Source organism: Sciurus vulgaris, assembly GCF_902686455.1.
Source record: "Sciurus vulgaris genome assembly, chromosome: 16".
NCBI lineage: Eukaryota > Metazoa > Chordata > Mammalia > Rodentia > Sciuridae > Sciurus > Sciurus vulgaris.
Genome location: NC_136477.1, coordinates 55,697,737 through 55,723,385, shown reverse-complemented (window position 1 = coordinate 55,723,385; position 25,649 = coordinate 55,697,737). Strand labels below are relative to the sequence as shown.

At 36.7% G+C, this 25,649-nt stretch overlaps 1 protein-coding gene and 1 long non-coding RNA gene across 15 annotated transcripts in view; one reads left to right on the top strand and one right to left on the bottom strand.

Annotated features, from left to right (window-relative positions):
• Positions 1 to 25,649, top strand: part of FHIT (fragile histidine triad diadenosine triphosphatase) — a 1,508,523-nt gene that overhangs the window by 791,464 nt on the left and 691,410 nt on the right. The window lies entirely within an intron of this gene.
• Positions 7,091 to 18,379, bottom strand: LOC306646744. Its single transcript, XR_013759955.1, has 2 exons — positions 7,785 to 18,379; positions 7,091 to 7,407 (listed from the first exon to the last, which is right to left on the bottom strand). It is a non-coding gene; the product is annotated as an uncharacterized lncRNA (long non-coding RNA).

Below are 25,649 nucleotides of genomic sequence, written 5' to 3'. Positions count from 1 at the left end.
CTGATTGATACAGGGTGGACCTGTGATGGATCACTGCTTTCCTTCTCTGCCATTGATCTATCCAGTCAGTTCGGTTTCATCATGCACTGTGTAAATTACCTGTTTCTCTTGCATAGAGTATGAAGCAAAGAATATTTTGTATTTTAATCCCAGTTTTATTTTTAGTTTTTACTTTGGAAGCAAAGCAAAATAAATAAATAAATAAATAAAAACAGAAACTCTGATAAATGTTACAGATGAGAAAAATATTGTTGCAAATGATTCCTTTTTCCCTTGGTTTACCTATGAATGTTACAGTTAGTAAAATGTCATTTCAAAAGGACACACCAAGGTGTAAAAAGTATCTGGGAGGGTGGACAGGAGTGAGTTCAGAATTAAAGAGAGAATTTGTATTTAATAGGACTGAGTAGTATACTCTAAAATGTTTCGAAGTAATTAGCAGGTAAAATGCAGGAGGAAATAGAAGGGAAATTATTCTCTCTGATATCTGTTTGCAACTAAGGAAACCATTTAGAGTAACTCTAGTATAAGTCTGTCAAGGAATTAAAGGAAGTGGTTTAAAAAGACAGTTTGAATTTGTTATTTAATCCTAAAATGAAGAAAAGGTAATGTACCTCAGGCAGCCTTCTCAGTGGCAGGGATATGTGACTTTATTGTTCTAGAGGGCCTCATGGGAGACTAGGCTAGCATGATCATTCTCACCCTGCTTATGAGATGGATGAAAACTGAATGTATCCCATATGGATCTTTACCACCCTTATCCCACAGAATGAGGCAGAAACAAGAGAAGAAGATAGGTCAGATGAAGAAAGACACAATCCTGGGTACTTTTGATTCATGCTGAGTATTAATTTGTCCATTCTTTCTAAATGACTATAAGTATATAGATGTACTTTGAGGTTTCACTGTCAGAAATTTGGAAGAGCAAATATTCAGTCTCTAAATGCTTAATGGTGGAAGCGGGGTGCAACTGCAGAAGATTTCCAAAGCTAGATGCAGATGTTCAGAGAATAAGAGTACACAGATAACTGGGAACGTAACCACTGGCTGTCATTAAAGTAATTGGCCAAGTATGATATAAGGTAAGGAACCAACTTCATTAACTTATACCATACACAAAAACAACTCAACGTGAATTAAAGGTTTTGGTCTAAGACCTAAATCTATAAATTACCTTGAAGAAAGCATAGGGGAAAATCTTCATGACATTGGCCTACAATGATTTCTTGGACATAGCAACAAAAACAAAAAAAAGGGACTATATTAAACCATAATGCTTCTTTATAGCAAAGGTAACAATGAACACAGTGAAAAGGCAGTGTATGGAATAGGAGAACATATTTGTAAACCACATATCTGATGACGGGTTATTAGCCAAAAAATATAACTCCTACAACTCAATGGCCAAAACCCACCCAAGTAATCTGATTTTTAAAATGAACAATGGACCTGTACAGTAATTTCTTCAAAGAATACATACAAATGACCAACAAGCATAGGAAAAGATACTGAAAATCACAGATCAGCAAGAAATTGCAAATCATAAGCCACAGTTAGAGTTTATATCCGTTAGGGTGGCTATTATTTTAAAAAATTAAATTCTGACAAAGATAAATAGAGATTAGAACCCTTATACAATGGTGGTGCAAATCTAAACTGATGCAGCCACTACGGAGAATAGTTTGGATGTTTCTAAAATGTTAAAAATATTAGCACATGCTCCAACAGCCTCACTTCTGGGTGTTCATCTAAAAGAATCGAAATCAGGATCTTGAAGGGAAATTAGCATTCCTATGTTGAGTGTAATAGTATTCACTAAAGCTAAAATACAGTAAAGACTTAGATGTGCATCCATGGATGAATTGATATAGACACTGTAGCATATACACACAATGGAATATTACTCAACCTTAAAGAACAAGGGAATTTGGCTAATGATAACATGGATGACCCTGGAGCACATTATTGTAAGTGAAATTAGCCAAACACAGAGAAGTATTGCATGTTTCCGTTTGTAAAGCATGCAGCCAAGATAGTCAGACTCATACAAACAAGGAAATGGTAGTTACCAGCAGCTTGGGTGGACAGAGTAAGCAGGGTGTTGCTCTTCAGTGGGAGTAAAGTGTCAGAAATGCAAGATGAAGTTCTAAGATCAGACATGCAGCATTGTGCCTACAGTTAATGATACTGTGTAGTGCACTTAAATTTAAGTAGTTAGCTCTCATGTTAAATGTTCTTATTACAGTAAAATAAACAAAATACAGAATAATCAATCAATTGGTTTGCAATTCTTCCAGCAAGTGCTTTCAACTCACTTGACCTTATTAAAAAAAGCAAATATGGAAATACATTTAAAAATATATATAATCAAATATAAATGAATATAGGTAATACAGTATTGGTGGAAAAATTCAAGAGAGGCACATTGGTGGTTTGGCAGCACATTAATTTTAAACCTGTTACAAATGCTATCTTAGCAGAAGCATGAGTGATACTGATATATGAAGCAGATGCTATTGTTTTTCAAAGGATGCTTTTCAAGGATTCTATTGCCCTTCCCAATTATTTAGCTTTGAAGATTAGAAGTCATATTTGTTTGTAAAGTGGCCTGCACTCTAGGTGCTGTTGCTTATAAAGTGCTAATAAGTCATCCTCAAACACTTTTAAGAGCCTCTGCACTCATATAAAAATGTTCTAGAGATACATCTGACTACTGTTACACTTTGTACTCAGTTTTTATCATTATTTTATCAATCTTGTATCGTTGACCCAGACTGATAGATGTTCATACACATTTCCCCCAGGGTACTTGCCTTTAATAATAGCTAGCTGATTTCTTTTTTCTTTTATCTAGATTAGGTTCAGTTTATTTACTGGGTATCTTCCATGTGCCAAGAACTATGCTCAGCCCTGAGGATAAAAAAAGAGAAGACTCTACCTTTAAAAGGAGCTGTGTGGCAATGGGTTGATCAGAGGTATTAATATTTTTCTGTCCCCTTACCAAAGTAGATATAGTTCTGTACCCAAATGGGGAAACAGTTAATTTTGTCTCAGAGTGGACATGGAAAGGTACACGGAAAAGACTCCATGCAGGAGTAGTGACTTAAGTAGACCCCTCTGTCACTAAGTGTGTGGTCTTAGGATATTTAACTTATTGAGCTTTCTTCTTTGATTATAAAACAATAATTTTAAATAGTAACTAAAATACATGCTGAAGTAATACTGAAAGCATCAATGTTTGTTTCCTTTTAAGGAAATATGTGACAGAGGTGGAGAAATAGTCTGGAGTGTATTGTTGGGAAAAGATCAATAAAACAGGTAGTGAATGGCTGGTATACTACAGTACCCAGTTCAGAACTGATCATACAGGTCTGAGAGAGCAGAGGTTTTTGAGTCGAGAGAACTTCTGCTCTTCTGTTCAATTGTTCCTTGTTAATCAGTTGAACAAGAAAACTGAAATGCCAAGTTATTAGGTCAGCCTCATAAAAAGAAATTATGAAGCAAGAAAGCTGGACATAGGGGATAGAGTGACATTAATAGTAATTTATTTTTCAATCATGACTTTAGTACAACAGCAATGAAAAGTGCAGGTAAACTGGGACTGGGGAAAAGGAAACAACCTTGCTTTAGAGTAATAGAAAATCATCACAAACTCTTGGCTTCATCTCAAAGGAAGAAAACTTCTGGAAGTAATAGAAAGAGATCTTTGATTAGCTGAGTACATCAAAACCTCTTATAGATGGGATCCCACAATGTACAGTAAAAGCTTAGCATCATCGGAGAGTTGGTGACTATTATCTGCACTTGATGGAGATAAATGCAGGAAACAGAAACATAAAAAAACCAGAGGAGATTTACAAAAATGCAGTGAGGAGTGCTCTGTGGTCATTGGGGAGATAATGATGTAAGAGATAAAATGCAGTATAGCTTAGCTAATGTGATTTGGAAAAATAACAGTGCAAGAAGGAAGCTCATGGTGGAAAAACAACAGCAATTATAGCTCCTCAGCCACAGAAAAACAGAGCAAAATGGGATAGGCTGTGTAAGAATCAAGTTTACTCAGAAGTAAGGCACATCAAATATGATGTGTGCTATATTTAGAATTTGTGAGGTGGAAGTCAGAAATAGGTTTCTATATTAAACTTCTCTAGTTCTGCCTTCTGAGAAAGAACAAAGCTGCTAGTTCAGAAAATGTCCACTGTGTTTCAGCCATGGTGCTGGGTGCTTGTAAGTGGCAGTTAATGAAGAAAAAAAAAATTTTTTTAGGTAGTTCAATAAACTGGGCACCCCCTTAGTCAATGAGATGCAGTAATTTCATTGCATTCTTACAGCCATGAGAAACAGCTGGGGTCTCTTTTTCTAATTCCAAGTCTTGACATCAAGGCAGTGACTCTTCTCCACCTTCCTCATTTTGGTACACAGGATGGTTGTGTGGAGCATGTTCTTCTAAAGGCCATCAGAACCTACCACAGGGGCAAATGGAAAATTCTTAAGGCATAGGCTTAGATCTAACGGGCTGTTTTCCATTCACATTGCTTGCAAGGCACATGACCATATCCAACATCAAAGGCAGGTCACATGACCAACTCCAAGATCAGCATCCTATGGAAGACTGGCAAAGGATGGAAATTCTTGCTCAGCAATAACTTCATCTAAAAATGCTCTGTGTCTGATTGTACCTTTGCCTTCCCATCTACACAGTGGGTGTAGGAATGACATCAACCAAGGTGTATTAAGTCACATCCTCTCTTCTTTACCTTCCCTTCCTCATCCCAGCCATATCTGGTTTGTGAGCCCCCTTCTCCGCCTTGGAGAGCAGTCTCAGATCATCATCCATCATCCTGTGAGAGATAGTCTTCAAGAGGGCTGGGCCATGTGACTACTGCAGACTAAAGATGATCTTGCTGGGCATGTCTGGCAAGGCCAATTAAAGCCTTCACTTTTCTTCCCCATCCTTTATCTGGGTCTGAAGTTGTTGCATCTGGGCATAAAATTTCTTCTGACTCCCAACCTCCTTCATGCTTTGATTTCTTTGGATTTCACTTGTCTATTCAGCTCCTTTCTATCTTGGGACTCACTATAAAATTCTAGAAACTTTACTCATTCAAATACTGACCAAAACATGTTCACTTTTAGGACTTTCTTATTTTCAGAATTCCCTTAAAATGGTGAGTGGAAGAAAATAGTAACTACTTTTAATTCATTTAAAAGAAGATATTTATAAGAATTTTGTTGCCTTCTGGTTTGCTTTTCATAAATTAGACCAGAGTTTTTATAAATGTTGGATGGAAACAATGGCAAGAAATCAAACTGTGTCACTATTAAATACTTTAAGTTATAGCCTGCTAAGTTTCCTAAGAGACACTGTCACTGGATCTCATTGCTGTCATCTCTTTAGTAACATGGATTGAAGTTTTCCCATCATACAGAGATATTTTCAGCAGCAGTAGCCACAAATAAGATTTTTCAACTGTTTACACCTTTGGGGCAAATGGGATAACTGAAGGATGTCAAGCATGTCCCATTATTTTATTTTTTCCTTTCATTACAAAAGGAAAATATTCTATTCATATCAGGTATTTGCTTTGAGTGGTATGTGATAAGATGAATGACACTAAAATCTGCCTCCATGCTCCCCTGGGAACAGTGTAACTATTCTAGAAGATCTGATCTCAGTGATGGCATCGTGTCCTCTGGCATCGTGTCCTCAAGAGACTTGTTCATTAAGACTAACCTCAGCATACAGGGCATCTTGGTTTCATTATAATTCTAGCTAAAATGACACAGATCCATTACATGCACCCCTTTTATTTTCTGTCTGTCTTTTCTCCTTTATGCTCCCAACTTGCCATTTTAACCTTCTAAATATCTTCATCTGTGTTTATTGCAGAGTTTGGTAGTCAGTATCAACAGAGAAAAGGATAAACAGGCAATATTGTTAATGTTCTTCAAGAGGTTACAATCCAAATGGAGATGCAAAAGATGCTCTGGTGACATTACCAGGCAGGGTATGGATCAAGGCCACCCCAATAATTTGATAAAGGAATACAAAAAGAGAAATTGAAGGACTCATTAAATTTTCAACCCTCATTGACAGAAACTTTGGTCCTGTTACCAGTATTCCAGGTAAAAATCAGAACAACCACCATTTCCTGGATTGCTTCTCATGTAATCTGCACATCAGCCCCCAGGGATAGATATTATCTTCCCCCAAAATCAGATGAGGAAACTGATGCCCAGAGACATTACAGATATTAATAGGCCTTTGCAATTAAGTGATAGAGCTAAGATCTGAAACTTAACATGTGTTGGACTTCGAAGTCCCATTTGAGGCCGTGCTGAGTTCCATTGCCTTTTGTTTAGATCTTCTTTTACATATTTAGAGATTTTCAAAATATGCTTTTGATCAATTAGGATAAAAAACTAGATCAGCAATATTAAGGACCAAAATATCATTGAAAAAAAATGACTTGAACATAATGTGCTGTTAAAAGACAACAGAAACCTGGGAGCAGTGGCACTCACCTATAATCTCAATGGCTCAGAAGGCTGAGGCAGGAGGGCACAAGTTCAAAGCTTGTGCTCTAAGTAACTTAGTGAGCCTCTGTCTCAAAATAAAATATAAAAAGGGCTGGGGATGTGGCTGAGAGTTTAAGCACCCCTGGGTTCAATCCCTGGTACCAAAAAAAAAAAAAAAAAAAAAAAAAAAAGACAACAGGAATTGGCCAATTCTGATGAAAAGAGAGAATCTCCTAATGTTTGCAGACTAAATGAAAGGGGACATGGAGAGATGCTGTCAACAGGACTGGTCAAGGAGGCTGGTTGAGAGTTTTATATATCCAGTGGGGAGTTTGGTGCCCACATGGAGTTAACTATCAGGCAGGAAAAATAGGACCTGGACTTAGAACAGTGTAGAAATCTACAGATAGCCACGTATAATTACATATTAAAATAACTCAAATTAGAGGCTGGGTTTGTGGCACAGTGGTACAGTGCTTGCCTGGCTTGTGTGAGGCCCTGGGTTTGGTCCTCAGTACCACATATAAATAAAAAAAAATAAAGGTCCATTGACAACTAAAATATTTTTAAAAAATTGACTCAAATTACATGCCATCACTTTGGAGAGCAGTGAGAAAGAAGGAGAGAGATTCAGAGAAAAATTAAAATATACATAGTTTTGGGTGAAGATAAAAGATAGAAAATTGGAAAGCCAAGGGAAATAGGCAAAGTGGTGCATCAGATTTCTATTGTTGTGTAACCAAACTACTGCAAATTTAGTGGCTTAAAATAAGACAAATATATGATCTCAATGTTGCCATGAGCTGGAATCTGGCACCTTTTCCCTAAATCCTCTGCTAAGCCTTTCTGAAAGTGAGCTGTCATAGTATTAGCCTTGTGTGTTCTCACCTGGATCCAGATTTGTCTGGGAAACCACCCACTGTCAAGCTCCTTCCCTTTTGGCAAAGTCAATTTCCTTCTGGTTGTAGTACTGAGGTGGCCCTCACATGGCTGGCCGGTCCTGGTGATTACTTTCAGCTCCTAGAAGCTGCTTTTAGGTCCTCACCACATGGCTTTCTCATTAACCTCTCTGTCAGCATAAGAGCTTGCTTTTTTCTATGGCCAGCAGAATTTCTTTCAGGCTTTGAATTTCTTCCTTCAGGAAGAAAAATAATCTAGTTCTTTCGAACGGCTCACCTGATTAGATCAGGCTCATCCAAAGATAATCTACCCTATGATTAGGCAGCTAATTTGAGGGTCATAAGTGCATTTCAAAATCTCTTGACCTTTGTCATGGAGCAGAGCCTAATTGATGGCATTTCATCATATCAGAGTCATGCTCAAGAGGAAGGAATTACATGGCTTAAGTATACCACAGGGAGAAATTTGAGGAGGGTGGAAATCTTGGAATTCTGTCTACCATACATGGTAATAGAGAGGAGAGTCTAGAAAGCAGTTTAATTTTTAATATACTTCTGAGTGCCCAAGATGTACTTGTGAAGAAAAAATCTCTTGCTTCTAAAAGTCAGCATTCTAATGTTGCAGTGATAGAACCTAGAAGGGAGAAAATTGTGACTATCAAATGGTGAATAATTTTTAATGTTCTAGAGACGATGTTGACTGATGAAAAATGGAAGTGGAATTTAAGTGTTAGGTTATTTTTGGTACTTTTCTGCAAAATGTTGGGAACTGGCCTCAGGTTTTGAGGGGTGGAGGAATAGGAATGAATGGTTTTGACTGAATATTAAATATATGTACTTGGGTGAAGACTATTAAACATTTATCCATGAAGTGAAGGAAAGATGAAATTTTTGTACCAGCTTAACAAAATAGAGGACTGTTTATCATTTTTAATTTTTATCATGTTTAAGATCTTAGAATGTTTGCAGTAGCAGATAAAGAATCAGTGGAAAGAGGAAAATGAATATATTCCTCATCATTGAAATTCTACCATCACACTGGGAAACCTTTGAGTGAAAAAGACCTTTCCCTTCTTTCAATTGTATTTCACTTATTTAACCATTTCATGGAAAAATATGTACAAGGCCTTATTCAGAAGCACTTGGCAAATAACTCAATTTTTGTAGTTATCAAGTGAGTTGGGTCCTATTTCATCCCCACTAAACGACTCAGAGTGGGTTCAGGCTAATGAGCTTTTAAGTTGTAGAGTTGGGATCCAAAGCCAGAACTTTTTGCGTTGGAGCCTATGGCCTTAGTCACCTCATTAACATATGCAGTTCTGCCGGCCATCACTTGTAGAAATCATGGGACACCTTTGAAGTGTAGGTTAACCTTTTGTCTGTGTGACAAATATCTCAGTAAAACAACTGAAAATCAGAAAGATTTATTTGGGCTCTGGGTTTCCAAGGTTTCAGTCCATGTTCAGCTGGTTCCATTGCTTTGGGCCTGAGGTAAGGCAGAAAATCATGGCAGAAGGGCACGGAGGAAGAAAGCTGCTCAGCTCATTGCAGCTGGGAAACAGCAGGGAGGGGCAAGGTCACGATATAGTTCCCAAGGGCATTCCCCTCCTGGCTTACTTCTACCAACCATGCCTGCTTGCCTACAGTTCTACCTCCTCACAGTAATCCATTCAGCAATGAAAAGGTTAATCCAATGTTGAGGACAGAGCCCTCATGACCCAATCACTTCCCAAAAGTCCTATTTCTGGGCATTACTGGATTAGAGACCAAGCCTTCAAGACATGAGATTTGGGGGGACATTCAGATATAAACCATAATATCATTAGTGCTATGCAGATAAATTTTCTGCATGCTACATAAGTTTCCCCAACCAGATGATAAGCTCCTCAGAGACAGAACATGGCTCCATGCTCCTTTTTCTTTTTCAAGGTATCTTACATGTAATAGATACCAATAAATACGTATTGATTTCATTTAAGCTAAGATCCAATTATTTACTTCCCCATGTCCTTTATCTCTATTGATTATAAAATTGATGGGGTGGTGTGTGATTTCAATTTAACTGCTTAGCCTGTGACCATAATTTTTATGACTTTTAACATCATAGTAAATCTATGACCTCTTTGAGGAGACTTACTTTATAAAATAGATTTCACTTAATTAAAAAAAAATAAATGAATACATCATAGTTTTCAGTTCAGGAACTAGAGGTGTTTGCCTGATGGCTTCTTGGATTCTGTTTTAATCTTTAATGATGGAGGCCCAAGCTGGGAGAGCACCATGGGGTTGAGATAGCACTGGAGAAGAAGATTGTCTTTGACAATGGTCTTGGTATTCCTTGCCTGTCTTCCTGCCTTCTTTTCTTCCACAAAATTATTGTTACTCTATTAGAGTCAGCCACTATTTATAATTGAGCTTCCTGGACATTTCCATGCAAGATAACATTTTCTATCATGCTGTGGTTTGGGTGTGGTTTGTGCCTGTTTAAATTTGACTCCCAGTATAAAATGCTACTGAGAAATGGTGGGGACTTTAGGAAGTGAGTTAGGTCTTTTAGAAAGAGGCTGGGTCTCAGAAGACTGAATTAGTTAGCATGAAAGCCAAAAGTTCTAAAACTCCCTAGTACAGTCTCTTCACCTGTCCCCCTCTACCACTTCTCCATCATGAATATGATGCAGTTACAGCAGCAGCAGAAGCTGAGCAGGTGCTGGCACCATGCTCTTGAACTTCTTACCTTCAAATACATGAGCAGAAAACAATCTCTTTTCTTTATAAAGTATCTAGCTTTAGATATTTTGTTCTAGAAATGCAAATAGACTCAGGTACATCCTACAGATGTGTGTTCCTGCAGCTAGCTGCAGTGGGCCCTTGATAGGATGTGTTGCAGCCATACTGCCCTTAATCATAGGGGTAAGTTCAGCTAAGGTTGTTTTGTTTTCCTTGTGCTAGGGATTGAACCCAGGGCTTCGTGCATGCTTAGGTAAGCACTCTATCTACTGAGCTACATACCCAGCCTCAGCTAAGATTGTTTCCACTTGCCTACCAGCATCTGAGAAAATCTCCTAATTTTTCTGGTGTCTATTAGAAAAGTATTTGCTATGATGTTAGGAGTTAAAGGGAAGATAGGTTTAAAATCACTTTTTGATTTATTTATGAATACAAAAGGTGATGGCTGATGAAAACTTAAGAGCAAGCAGATCAGTTATTTTCGGTTTGATCATCTACAAGCACTACAGATAAAGAAAACAAACCCCTTTGCTAGAAGTGACACCAGGGAGGTTGGATTATATAGCGTTATTCCCCCCTTCAGAATGCTACATAAAATGTTATTCCTCTGTGTTCTTTTTCAAAACTTTTAAACCTGAAGTAAGCATCAAGATATTTATCCTCCACTGATTCTAGCTATATTTGATCATCAACAAAGAGAAAAGAGCATATTTTATTTTATTTCTCTGTCCTATATTTGGTGCATGTGTGTGTAAGTGTGAGTGCATCAGAGTACAAAAGATTGTGACTGATTCTAAACCAAAGTTTTGGGGCACGGAAGTTTAAAGATGATCACACTGGGCAGCACAGACATGCACTTCTAACTCTAGCTTTACAAGCTCTTCAAGAAATAACTTTTATTTTTATTCTGATTGAAAAACTGTTTATCTCCCTGCATCTAAATGCTTTGGGATTTTTGCCAGTTCACTTTCTAATAATCTAAAAGCATGTCTTCAGTATCAGCCAGTCTTTTCTCTACCATGCTGTAAATCAAAAGGCATAGTTAAGAGCAATGACCTTTTTTTTTTTTTTTTTTTTTTTTTTTTCCCCAAACCTTGACTTGTAGCTATATAATACTGGGCTAATGACTGTTAACCTCTCTGAGCTTTAGTGTTCTCATCAATAAAATAGTGACAAAATAGTAATCATCATAGTTAAATGATCAAGGGGTTAAAGGATTTAATCTTTTAGAAGTGTTTAAAATAGCTGGACATAGTGGTGCAGTCCTGTAATCCCAGCACAACTCAGGAGGCTGGGGCAGGAGGATCACAAGTTGGAGGCCAGCCTGGGCAATTTAGTGAGAGACTATGTCTCAAAAATTAACAAAAGTAAAATTAAAAGAGGATGCAGCATAGTGGTAAAGTATGTCTGTGTTCAATCCTCAGTACTGCAAGCAAAACAAAACTAAACAAAACGAAAGCACTTAGAGTCCTATCCAAAAAATTGGCTCTATATAAGTGTTTGCTCTGATCACCATAGTTATTGTAATAGTTACTATCTAGAGTAAAAGCAGGGAGAAGTTCAACATAAATTCTTATATCATCAGTTTATTTTAGCAACTCTTACTTTTACAAAGAACGAGGATGGAATAATTTCATTATTAGACAATTATATTTGCAAAATGCAAACAAATATTTGCTAAGATGAAGTTAAACAGGATTTTTTTCCTCACTCTGCCCATGAAAAGCCACATTGTGCCTCACTCTCAGGTATGCTAATGGTCAACTACATTATTTAACTGAACCAGGACTGGTAGCAGGGGTGGGCAGCTCTAGTAACCATTGAATATTATTTGCACCATTTCCTTAAATCACCAAGAACTGTGTTATACCTTTAGTTAAAGCACATAAGGAAACACACATCTTAAACTTCAGGAGTTGGTAGAAAACATGTTCCTAAATAGCTAGTTCAAACTGTTAGTATCTCCTCCCTGTGAAATCCATAATACCCATTGTTATCCATCAGGAAAGTACATTAATTTTCATATTTTCCTTTAATGATTACATAAGCATGCTTTAGACAGGGTTATGATGTTTAAAAACATGGCACTCTGCTCAGGTTCTATTTTTGTCTGGGTGTATTGGTTTCAATGTTTTATGTCATAGGCAGAAAGCTCAATGCTGGAAGTTTTAAATATAAAGGGAATTTATTTGCTTGGATCATTGAAAAATCTGAACCATAGGATGGGTTTTAGGATTGGTTGTTTCAACAATGCAGTGAAGTCACCAGGGACCTGAGTTGTCTCTCTCTCTTATGTTCTACTACCTAGAACGCTTCAAGTTCCTTCCATTCTCCTGGAAATAATTTAATTTCCTTCTTTTTTAAAAAAAAATTTGTTATTGGTGTATTTTATTTATATATAATGGTGAGATTCATTGTTACATTTTGTTGTTGTTGTTGTTGTTGGTTGGTTTTGGCTTTTTGGTTTTTGTTTTTTTTTTTTTTTTTTTGGTACTGGGGATTGAACCCAGGGGCACTTAACCACCAATCCACACCCCAGCCATTTTTCATATTTTATTTAGAGACAGTATCTCACTGAGTTGGTTTAGGAGCTCACTACGTTGCTGAGGCTGACTTTGAACTTACTATACTCCTGGCTCAGCCTCCTGAGCCTTTGGGATTATAGGCATGCACCACCATGGCAGTCCATTGTTACATATTTGTACGTGAACACAACCTAATAATTACATCATTTGCATTCTTTGTAGAGTAAAAGAAGGGATTGAGAGAGAGAAGGGGAAGGGTAAGCACTGGGGAGTGAAATTGACCAACTTGTGTGCGTATACAAATGTATCACAATGAACCCCACCGTTGTATATAATTATATTGCTTCAATTAAAAATTTTTTTACTTGGTTTGTCGTTTGTTTTTTGTACTAGAGATTGAACCCAGGGGAGCCTTACCACTAAGTTATATCCCCAGCCCTTTAAGTTTAAGTTTTAAGTTTAGTTTTAGCTTTGACATAGAGTCTCCCTAAGTTGCTGCTGGTGGCTTTGAACTTGTGAACCTCCTCTCTCAGCCTCCCAAGTTCCTGGGATGTACGCTACAGTGTCCAGCTCAATTACTATTATTTTGTTAAATAGAGTGCTTGCTTCATGTTTGGCCTGCTCCTCTCATGGGAAGAAGACACCTCCTATTAGTTACTGACATTACCTGCTCTCTTATGTAGTGGAGGGAACGAAAGCTTCTGTTCTCATATTCTATTCCATTCTAATATTTCTCTTTTGTCTTGGAGTTAAGGTATTATAACAACTTGAAAGTTATGAGTGTAGGTAGATAATATTAACAGATTTCATTTGGGGAGAGTAAGGAGAGCAGTACAAGACACTCCTAGTGAGAAGGGAGGGTGGGTCTGCTGGAGCTGAGAACCCTGATGTACATACAGGGCAGTGCAAAGAATTTGGTTTTCATCCTTAAGATGATGGAAAACCAGGGAAAAGTTTTAATATGTGGAGTTACGTGATAGGATTTTCATTATGAAAAGATCAGCCAAGCTGCTATTTGTGGAAAAGATTAGAGGAGAGGAGTGGTACATTGGAGAGCCTTAAGGCTTTCACTCAGTTATGAAATGAAAGCCATTGATATGTTTCACACCTCACGAGGGAGAATAACCAGCTTCAATCTGAGTTACTGCAACTGTTTTTAAGTTGCCCTTGAATTTATGCAAATTGCAATTGATTGTCCTTCAACAAAAGCAACAACAACCAAAAGCTAGAATGTGGTAAAGAACAATCAAATATTGATTCACTTTAGATATGTAAAGTGTGATAAGGTATGAGAGGTACTTCAAAAAAGAACTTTGAAAAGCAAAGGGAAAGGCTTTGGACTGTGCTGGGTTTGGGAACATGGCAGATATTTTGTCTGAATATTGCTGGATCCCAAGCACTGTAGGGCTGACTAGGGAGGGAATGGATTCTTGATAGAACACTACAGAGTTAACAAGTCTATTGACTGTTCTCTCCTTACATGTCATTCTTCTGCATTTACATCTATGGAATATTTTAGTGCTACTGATGTTTGGACTTGAGGAGATATGTTAAAGAATGAGAAGGATTTGAACACTGAAATGATGTTTGAACAATCAAATCAGAAAATCTGCATGTAAGCAAGGAAAACTGGGTTGAGATTTTAATAGGCAAATTGACAGTTGGTCAGAAATTTTAAAATGTACTAGCTTTCAGGACGTCAAAATGTGCCCTCATGTTGTCTAAGAAATCTTATGCAAATCCAAAATGGATCTCTACTCTCTGGCCTCCATTTCCCCCACTTTGCTGTTGGCTGGCAACCCCTTACAAAGGAATTTTACAACAGCCTCTGAAATGGGATTTTTCACATCCATGCAGAAAAAAAGTTGTATTTTCCCAATTCTCAGGGCCATAATAATTTAACAAAAGATCCTATTTCAAGTTTTCAACCTTAATATTTTCTTCAATATTTGACAGTACTTCCAAATAAGCAAAGCATAGCAAATTGAGACTAATAGGGAAAAAATAGAGAAAGTTTATTTCAAAAGCTTTATTTTTGTAAATAGAATCTGAGATTTTGGTATTATAATGCTTTAAATAGTAATAGATGTATGTCATAATATCCTCATAGGCACTAAATGGAATACTTAATATAAATAAAACAGTACTTAATGGTGTAATTACATATGTAAGTATCATGATTCTTTCCTGGTTTAAAAAAAAAAAAAAAAAGTATTTGGTTCATGAGATAAAATGTAATATGTAAACTATTTAATAGTATTTGGAAAAAATAATTAAAATTTCTCAGTCTTATCATCTGGAAATGATCTGAAAGTGCCTGTGCTACTGGAATTGAAGCCACTTAGGTTAAAATGCTTATTGAACTAAACTTGGTTCAATCAATAAATGAGTGAGTCTGTGAGCTGGAAGCAACCTTTTCTGGTACCGGGCTCAGAATCCAGAGAGGGGATGAGGTTTGATACAGTAAATCAGTAAAACCAGAACAAAACTGGCAGCTAAACAGTTGAAGTGGAGCAAAACAGAATGTGAAGCTAAAGCAGCAGAAGTCAAAAGCCATAAAGCAAAGATAGATGGAGGCAGTAGAAACAAATGGGTCCCAATCCACTTGAGCAATATTTCCAAAATGCCAATGAAGAAAAGCAGTTTTTCTAGCCATCTCATCAAAACTGTCTTCCGTCAAAACTTTATTCTCTCTTTGGAAAAAAAAAAAATGCTGAGGAGGGGGGAAATCTTAGTTCTTTATAGAGGTAGTTGTGATACCAGGAGGGTTGGAGCTAAAGAAGAGAACCAAAAGAAATATGAAAGCAGAAGAAATGATGGTAGTAAAAGGTGGAGAGATTAACCCTTAGGTGTAAAGCAGGGCAAGGTAAGGCAAGTTGGAAATAAAGATGTGCTAAAACTTTTCAGTGTATGTGTTTGACATTAAACAAATGCAAATGAAAGAACTAAACCAGATAAGAAAAAGGTATTTAGAGTACGCATGACAGACTAATAATAGTTAAAGCACTTAAATGCTAAGATTCTCCAAGAAGTAAAAAAATAAAAAATAACTGAATAAATCAACCTTATGAGAACAGTGAATGTGAATGGATTGTTTACAGAAAAGAAAATCCAAATACCTAGCAAAAAGGAAGAATTAGTGTAAGAGAATTGCTAAGTAAATAAGATAGTATTTTTCACCTCTGATGTAGGCACAACTTCATATTTAACATTCAGTGCTGGGAAGAATGCAGAGAAATACTGGGGTTACTTAGTGGTTTGGCTGTATCATTACATAATAAAAATACACATAGCCTTTTATATAGGAATCTCATCTTTGAGATTCTAAAGATGAATATTTTCTATAAAAATAATACATGTACAAGATGATTCTTTGTAGTATTATCTTTAGTGGCAAAATGAAATTGAAACAAAATGAGTTTTGGTCCCTTGGGACAAATTGAATAAACAATGGAATATCTATACTATGGACTGTGATGAGATTATTAAAAATTAGAATGTGTATCTGATATGGATAATTACACATGATATATTGTAAAATTAGCAAAGCAAGTAGCTAAAAAAGGAGGGGGTTAATTAGTTGACTTTCAATTAACTAACTCTGGGAAGAGTTCAATATTTAGGTTCAATACCATTTAAGAAAAACAAGAAATATACTCTGATAACTGTGCTAAGGAATTGAGATATCTATGTGTACACACCGTATTTCACCACCTAATTGTCACACCCTGGTATTTTTCGGTTCAAAAATTGGTTTATAACCTTTCATTGCATAATTGTTGCATGGTATAATTCTGTTCCTCACAGTGCCTAAAAAGTAAAGAGAGCAGCATTATATTCACCAGCAGCATTTGTCTTCTGGGCACCGCAAGGCGGGAGCCTAAAATTCTCAGTGCACACATATTTCTGAAGATGGACTTGTGTTTTAAGTAATGGGTGCACCCCTCCTTTTTTGCAAAATAAATTGGCATAAAATCTGTGATGCTTAGTGATGAAATGCAGTATTGTATATTAATAAATATAGTATTTACTACATACTATGTAATTTTATATAACACTAATATGATTAACATACATTTAAACCAAATACATTAATGTATTTAAAATACATATTAACATACTTGATATGTTTAAAATATGTTAATATTTTTAATATGTTTTAAAAAACTAAAACGCCTGTTCTGAAGACTTCTAGATACCTGATCATTGCAGTTTTGGTTTATTTAAGTAGAGAAGAGACTATTAGTGCATGCTGCCATATAAATGCATTTTAGTCTTACCCAAGATCCCAAAATCTAAGAATTGGTTTAATGTACACAGGTTAGCAGCTTCTTCTGGTATTCTTTACAGCAAGAGGCCCCCACGAAACCTGCTTTATTTATAAAACAAACCTGCATCTCGGGCACTCGCTGTCCTTTGTAGGAAGACACTGGTGTATTTGAAACTCTGAGTTGATGGCATGGGAGTTCATAAAATGCTCAGTAGATTTTGGCGATGTTTGACTGAGACCTTGTGAAAGGAGACAAACATGTAAATGAAGTCAACTTCCAGACCTCTGGGATCCATTACAGCCTGAGATGCTCTTAACACATAATTAGCTAGGGCTGTAAATCACTTCTAACAGGTGTTGAGTAATGGACTGAGACAGGGTATTTGCTCTGACCACTTTCTTCTCTGATCTGGTTAGGCAAACTGATGTCCATCAGAGCCCCTGGAAGCTCTGAAATGTGACTTGACACCATGGTTTCTTGATGCTGTCATCAACAGCATGATCATTAAGAATGGTGACATCCACTGTAAAAACATAGCAGGAATCTGTCCAAACAGTCCCCCAGTGCTCTTAGTGAATGTTACAGGTTTCTGGCTTTTTCTATTGTATTTTCTTTGCCTCTTCTCTCAAGGGCTTATGTCTGATTTGTCAGTGGTTGTTGAAAAACAGATCCCAATATCTGTGAACAGGAAGTAGCTCCATCTGAGCAGATAGATGCATTACGCCTGTATTCTGAGGGTCACAGAATGATAGACCAAAAGTAACACACCTCATTCTTTTTCACATTTTCTCAGTGCCACAGTATGGCAAGGACTCAAAACTTTTCTTTACGTTCTAGCTCAGTGGCTCTGCCACCAAATTGTTGCCACTGTTTCACTGAAGTTTATTATCTTTTGGATTAGCCCTGGACAAGTTGTTATTCTTCCAATATAGCATGCCAAATCATGGATATGCTCTTATTTAGACATTTTCCTATTGATAAACCAGTGATTATTTCCAGATTTTCACAACTGTCATGACTCTCTTCATTCATGCCCCTGTGCAAATGTATGGGATCATTCTGATATGGGAACTGGCCAACTGCAACCAATTTTTAGATCAAATCCTGCCCTCTGTTGTTTTAGTGTAGCCTACAATCTGAGAATGGCCTTTACATTTTTTTAATGGTTAAAAAAATTAAAAAGATGAATAATAGTTCTTGATGCCAGAAAATTAGGTGACATTCATGTTTCAATATCTGCACGGAAAATTTTATTAAAACGCAGCCATCTGCGTCTATTTGTGTATTTTCTGTGACTGCTTGAGTTGTGTAATGGAGGCTGTAAGACTCATGAATCCTGAAAATTTTACTCTTTGCCATTTTCCACAAAAAGTTTACTGATCCCAGTTCTTCCTGTCTTAGGGTCAATAGGAAGAAATAGGACTTCTGTATCACAGAATTAAAATTAAAAAATATATATATAAATATATATAAAAATATATATATATATAAATATATATATATGTCAAATGGCCATTTGGTGTTCTATCTATAGTTTATAAGATCAAATACCTATTTCTCTACATCTTCACCAAGTATGTTTCATATTATCACATGATTCCTTGGTCTTATGGGAGTTCAGTGATATTTTGTTATCTAAATTCTTTTGACTTCTTGATTCTAATTAGGCTGACCATCTTTTACATGTTGAACGTTCATTTCTTTTCCTCTATTAACTGCATCACATGCCTTTTAAAGGTGATATTTTAATAAGCAAAAAGTGTATTCAGGTTATTGAACTAGATACTGTAAGTGCAGAAAGATGGGAAGCAAACTCATCGGATTCAGAGAAGCCTTTATTCCTTCCCAGACTCAGGTGCTGTCAGGGCCCATTTTCCAGAAGGGAACATGACAGTCAGTTACAGAGGGGATTTTGATTTTTTAGGGTACAATGATGCAGTTTTGACAGGGACTAGTTGACCATATTAAAACTTTAATTTAGGAGGGTAGTTGTAAAAAGTTTGAAACTTCATTGTTATCTGGGGAGATAAGAGTCCAGACCCTGAGGGATGATTATTCAAATCTTGCCCATTGTTATTCACCCCTTTCCCCCAGGGCTGCTGGGAGGTTTAATCCTTGGCTGCTTTCCCCTCCCTCCTCCGGAGATTGCACCTCTCTCCATTTTTCTTTGGGGGCTACCTTACAATAATATTATTTTCCATAACCCTTCAGATACTATGCTAAGTGATACAAAAATTATATTTTTTAGCTGATTATGGTGGCACATACTTGTAATCCCAGTGACTCAGGACGCTGAAGCAGGAGAATCAGAAGTTTCGGGCCAATCTGGGCAATTTAGTAAAATCCTGTCTCAAATAAAACAGGCCGGGCATGTAGGTTAGTGGTGGAGCACCCTTGGGTTCAATCACCAATACTGAAAAGAAAAAAAAAGAGAAAGAAATTGTGTGTGTGTGTGTGTGTGTGTGTGATCTTATGTATGTACAATAGAAAACCCATTAGCTAAATATTATTGATACCAATTTGGTAAATAAGAAAGTGGGGAAAGAGGCAGGTTTTTGTTATTGCTTTTTTTGTTTGTTTTGTTTTTTCTTACAGCATTATAGTTACATCTAGTAGTTGTGTTCATTTTGACAAAATCATACATTCATGGAATTTGATTTCTTCCCTGTTCCCCCAACTTTCCCTCTGCTTCTCCCTCTCCCTATTTTCTATCCTCTAGGCTACTGATCTTCCTTTCCCTTCTTTATTTATTTTTGATTCGTACTTTCTACATATACATAAAGGTGAAATTCTCTTTGGTATATTTATATATACATATAGCATGATTTTGTCAGATTCGTTCCATACTTCTTCCCCTCTCTTGTCCTTCCTCCCTACACCTTCTCTCCCTTTTGGTCTCCTTCAACTCCACTGATCTCTGTGATTGATGTAACACAACTAAGTCATGCATAATATTAGTGGGAAAACCTTTAGGTTAGGAACCCTATTATTGGTTCATACCTTTGTTTTCCAGCCTCTTTTAATATTTTCAGGTATCCAAGGATCTGCAAAGTCTTAAGACATAGTTAAACTTCGCTACTCCCTTTTAGAAGTCCTTGTCATATAATGCTTTTAGGGGAATCTATGGTGTCCAGGAAATCATTTGATAATTGCTGCAGCATCACAGAGATTGGCAATCATGAACTTAATGTTGAAAGAACTGTTTTTGAAGTCAAAACCCTCCATTGACACTCTAGCAGTTTAACTTTCTTGCTACATAACCGTTCTTGAACAAGTTATTTTACATGACTGTATTCCATTTTCCTTATCACTTAAATTTGAATAAAAATTAGCGTTAAAAAGTAAAGGAAATACTTTTAAGAAGTGCCGGAGCACAGTACTTGAGGCATAGTAAACTTGAGGCATAGTAAACTTGAGGCATAGTTGTATCTCTGTTGAAATGCAAAAAAGATTATGTATCTGGGGTTTATTCTTTTTAGGGAACCAGACCTTAACCTGGCATTTCTCACATTCTAGTACTGAGTCTATAACATCAGGATGCCTGAGCATGCCTATGAAAATTCAGATTCCTGTGTATCACCTCAATCAGGAACTCTAAAATCTGCATTTTTAATAGGTTCCCAGATGATTTGGAGGAAGACTAAAGTTTGAAAACCACCAAACTATGAAAATCTGGGGACTTTTCATTTATTTTTAGAAACAGTAATAAAGACATCCTTCTTTGGCAGTCAGCTTAGTATTTGAAGCCCTGCAGTCAAGACTATCTTCTTTACATGTGATTTAGATCACTCTTACAGTAAATGTGCACTCATATCTACTTCTATTAACAGAAATGCTTTCCTCCTCATCATTATAATGCTGTGGGTTTGAAGACAGCTATAACCCTTCGATCTGTTTTATCTTCTTTCTTAATATGCTCTGATAACATCAAGTTCTTCCGATGATAGACACTGGGTTAATTTAGGTACGCCTTGTTAAAAAAAAAAAAAAAAAAGTTTGATTTGAAGTCAGTTCTTTCTATTCCTTGGTTGAATTTCTTACAACATGTATTAACTTAGAAGAGGGTAATAGAGGTCCTTCCTTTGGAAAAGATAAGCAGTCATGATCATCTTGTTTATTTAGACTCACTTCAAGACCTAGATAGGTTTTGAGTTTGAAACTGTTAGATTAGGGAACCTGTGTCAGGAAAACTATAGCTTCCCTGCCTAACCTCTCACTCCTGCCCTGCATTGTGCTCAGGAGGAGTGGTTCTCTATGTGCCTGGAGGCACTAGCCTCACCTGGGAACTTTCTACAAATGCAAATTCTCCACAGGACTCCAGAGCTCCAGGTTCACACACACTGGGAGTGGGGCTCAGCAGTTTGTTTTTAGCAAGCCCTCCAGGGATTCTGATGCCTGCTGGAGTTGGAGAAGCATTTAGATTCTAGGGCTTTCCCTCAGGGAAACCTTTCCTGACCATTTTGTCTAAATGCATCCCTCTCTCATCCACTTACCTGTCTAGTCTTTATTACCACACTCAGTTTGTTTTCTTCATACTCTGTTCCTATTTGCAAATACACAGTTACTATTTTTTTTCTTGGATAAGCTTTTGTCTTTTAAGTGACAAACATTGAAGACTCTAAAATGACCAAGGAAAGATATACTCAGTTGACAGTTTAGCTGTAGAAGAACGACTTAGAAAAATGACAATAGTAACAATATGTATTGTGAAAGAGGACACCAAACTTATTTTGGTTGAATATTGATGGTCTTTTTTCTGCCTCGGTTGTAAGCTTTGTAATTGTTAAAATAATTCCTACTTTATTCATCAATATAACTCCTCTAATATGTAGCACAGCATCCAGCATGTGGTAGATATTGAGTAAATACTTAAACAAATGAATGACTGATCAGTTAATATGAAGTGACTAAAGTTGTATTTCTTCTGATCTGCCATTTTTTTTGCTTGTTTGCTTTATTATTGATGTAACAACCACAAACTATAGTTTCATGACTAATTTGTAAACATTTTACACCAATAATTTACAAGCCTTCCATCTAACACACATATACTTCTCTGTCAACTTGGTTTTCAGCTTTCAAATTCAGTGGCAATGTCTTCATCATTAGAGACTTTCAGTTTCAGAGGAGACCATTTGCAATTCACCTAACAGACACTGAGGAACCAACATATCCCATATCAGGGTCAGGCAATCAGGAATGGAGTTTGCCTGGTACTTCTCTAAGACCTCTACTCTGTTGGCCTAGTAGCTCAAATGCTCTGAGCTACTCTCATTGGTGTAAGGAATTCCCACAAAACCAGGCCGGACACGGGAAATCACGAGGGAGTTTATTAAGCAAACAGAGTGTCTCCCTGCAGGGTAAGAGAGAAAATGAGAGGAAAAGAGAGGGCACACGCTAGAGAGAGTGGAAAGTGAGGAGGACGAAAAGCAAGTGTGTAGGAGAGAGAAGCAAGAGAGGAAAGATGGCTGTTGAATTCCGCTGGGCTAACGGGACCAATATGGGAGAAGGATACTTGCAAGCTGATGAACCAATAGCTAGCTAGGATGTTCACAGATTGACAAGTGGTTGGGAGGCAGGGAAAATGATTGCAACGGAATGGGTGAGGGAGCAGCTTTATACATTACAATTGATGTAGTTAAAATCAGGAAAGTCCTTGCATATTTCCACTTTTCTTAGTATTCTCTTCCTCTCCCTCCTATCTTCTATGCCCCAGATCCGGCCCCTCTATTCAACATTTGGCTCACTTGTCTGGTGTATTCAATTGTTAAAGTCTTTTCCTTCTATTTAAAATGTGTCCCCTCTCACCAATGCTTCAAATCTTCTCTCAAGCGCTGGTGTAGATTATTTGCGGCATTTATCTAAAACAACTTTCTTCTTAGTTGCTACTTAGTTTCCTTCTATTATCATCATCCACACCAATACAGGTTTAAGTCTTAGATATGGATTTTAATCTCGGCCACTTCCTATGTGAGAAAAATCTGAGTCAGATTCTTACCTTCCCTGAGCCACAGTATGCCCATCAGTAACATGGAGATACTAGTAGTACTTCAAGCCTCGCTGTGAGGATGAACTAAGATTTGCAGAATGCCTAGCTGCTCTTTGATGCTCAGTAAAAAGCACACACAGTGATTAATGCTGGGTACAGTTCCACTTATCTCAGAAGAGACTAGGAAAACTCCAGAGGGAGGGAGATTTATAACAGAGACCACATTAAAAATGAAATTTAAATCTTGGTAGACAGAGGGAGATGAAGATTGTGAATCTCTTAGGAACTTAAATGTGAAACTAGTCTTATATTTTGGCCTTGTACACTGTGAGAAAAATACCTGCTAATGGATCATGAGGAATGTAAGCTAGGGTTGCCTCCCCCAGCCCTTCGAAGATTTTTATTCAAGAAATAATAACAAAGTACTTTTATTTTATTTTGAAGAACATTCCAGACTAAAATCTGAAGGTGAAGGTAATATAGGTGAAAAAGATTTCCCCCCCCCCATTGTAACGGAAACTAACTGCAATGGGTAATAAATTCACAGATATTCTTATAAAATGTTTTTTAAAACATGTTTTATGATTTAGTTTTTCTAAGGAGTCATACAGTAGTTATTTAAAGAGAAAAGTTGGATGCTTACCACTTGGGAAATTATTTCTACTGGAGGTTTTAGCATGGTCAGGTTAAGTCCAGTACAAATATATTAATGGCAGGACATTTATATCTTTTGCATTTTGCCCCAAATACAATGTGACACAGGTTTGTTAACATTGTTTTCTTTTTGTAATAATGATCTGGCACATTTTGTTGTGACATACTGTGAAACAGTTTTAAGTTTTTACTGTGTCAGTCATAAAATAGACCAACAACCTCCCTGTCATTTGTATTATGTGGAAAATAAAAATCATTCAGCAGAAAGACACAATCCAGAAAGATCAGCCAATACATCACCAGTAGATCCAGAAATACAATATATGTAGTAATTAGCTATTGCTGTATAAACCTTGAAATGTTTGGCAAATTCCTCTGTTTTTGTAAATGACTCTGTTCCCTAGAAGTCTACTCCCCTAATATAGTAGTAGGGTTATTGTCCTTCTAAACACATTAAGTGGATTATTTTCTTAGTCAAGGGAGAGAAGGTCAAGAAAAATAATGTGCCATTTTCCCCTGCAGCAAATGCTGGTTTCTTGGATAATTTTCAAGTTGAAATAGGAAGAATAGCTGCCCTTCTTAATAAGAGTCAAAATTCCTATTGAATAGAGTGGGGAGACCAAGTTCATCAGATTTAAGAACTAGTTTAAGGATTTTCAAATTTGTAAGAAATAGTGGCATCAGAATCATGAATCCAGAGAGCTATGGAGCTAGATCATTATGTGTTGGTGCACATAGAGCTTTATGTATATATAATATGTACAGCATATCATCTTGGATACATATGTACAGAATTGACGTTGCCCTATTTCCTGTCAAATTTGTGTCCCACTCATTGATCTTTGGCATACTACTTCAGTTTTCCTGTTTGTCTCCAGATTCTAGAATCAGTGGTTAAGGGGAAACCAGATGTATTTTGCAAAAACTAAAATTTTAAATTTGTTGTCTTATTACTCCACATAGGAAAATGAGAGATCTTGGACTATGATGTGTGTGTTTGGGGGGAGTCACTGAATGAGTACAGTGTATATGGGGGGGGGGTGTATGTGTACATGTCCACCTCTTAACATTTGAAAGATTAATTTTAGGATCTAGAATTGTTCGTCTTAATAGTTTTCCAGAAAAAAATTATATAGCTCATTGTCTTGTATTTTTAAAATACACCGAAAGATGGCCTGGCACAGTGGCGCACACCTATAATCCCAGCAGCTCTGGAGCTTGAGGCAGGAGGATTGAGAGTTCAAAACTAACTGCAGCAACTTGATGAGACCCTGTCTCGAAATAAAATATAAAAAGAGCTAGGGATATGGCTCAGTGGTTAAGTGCCCTAGGTTCAATCACTAATACCAAACAAAAAAAACAAACGAAAAAAGAAGTTTACATACACACACACACAGTCTATCTTACATATAAAAATTCAGCTATTTTTTAAAATACAATTTTGTTAATGGAAACTGCTATATATTTAAAGTAGTTGCCTATAAGATGCTATCTGCTTATATCATTCATTTTCAAAAGTACGAAAGTGATTGGGACATTTTAGAGATTTATCTTTTGGTAAAACATTTTAAATAATTTCTTGGCAATTCTTTTATTTTCATTAAGACCTTGTGAGAATTCACTGTAATTCCTTGATGGGAATGAAGTTAACCTCTGTCAGTCCTGTAAATAAAACTGTCCATTGTAACCAGCTGGTCTGTCTGCTTTTCTGCTCCTTAGATGTAGACTTCTTCTCTTCTTTGGTACCTTGTTGAACTTCTGAAAGGCTGACAGTTACCCACACGTGACCTGCCACACTATATACCATTTAGTTAACTATTGATTTATTCTTGTTATCATATCAGTGGTGAATACCTCTCTAAGATTGGGTAAAAATGACCTATAGTCACTTGCCTCTCTAAATATAATGAGTAAGCAACAAAATGAAAAATTGCTGTCATTTTTCCATTTATTTTTACCTATGCATTCAGCTAAATAATAGTAGAGTCTTAATATTTTGAGCTCTCCTATATTTTTTTTATTTCTGACAAATAATTTTTACATTTATTAGGTATAAGATAAAGTT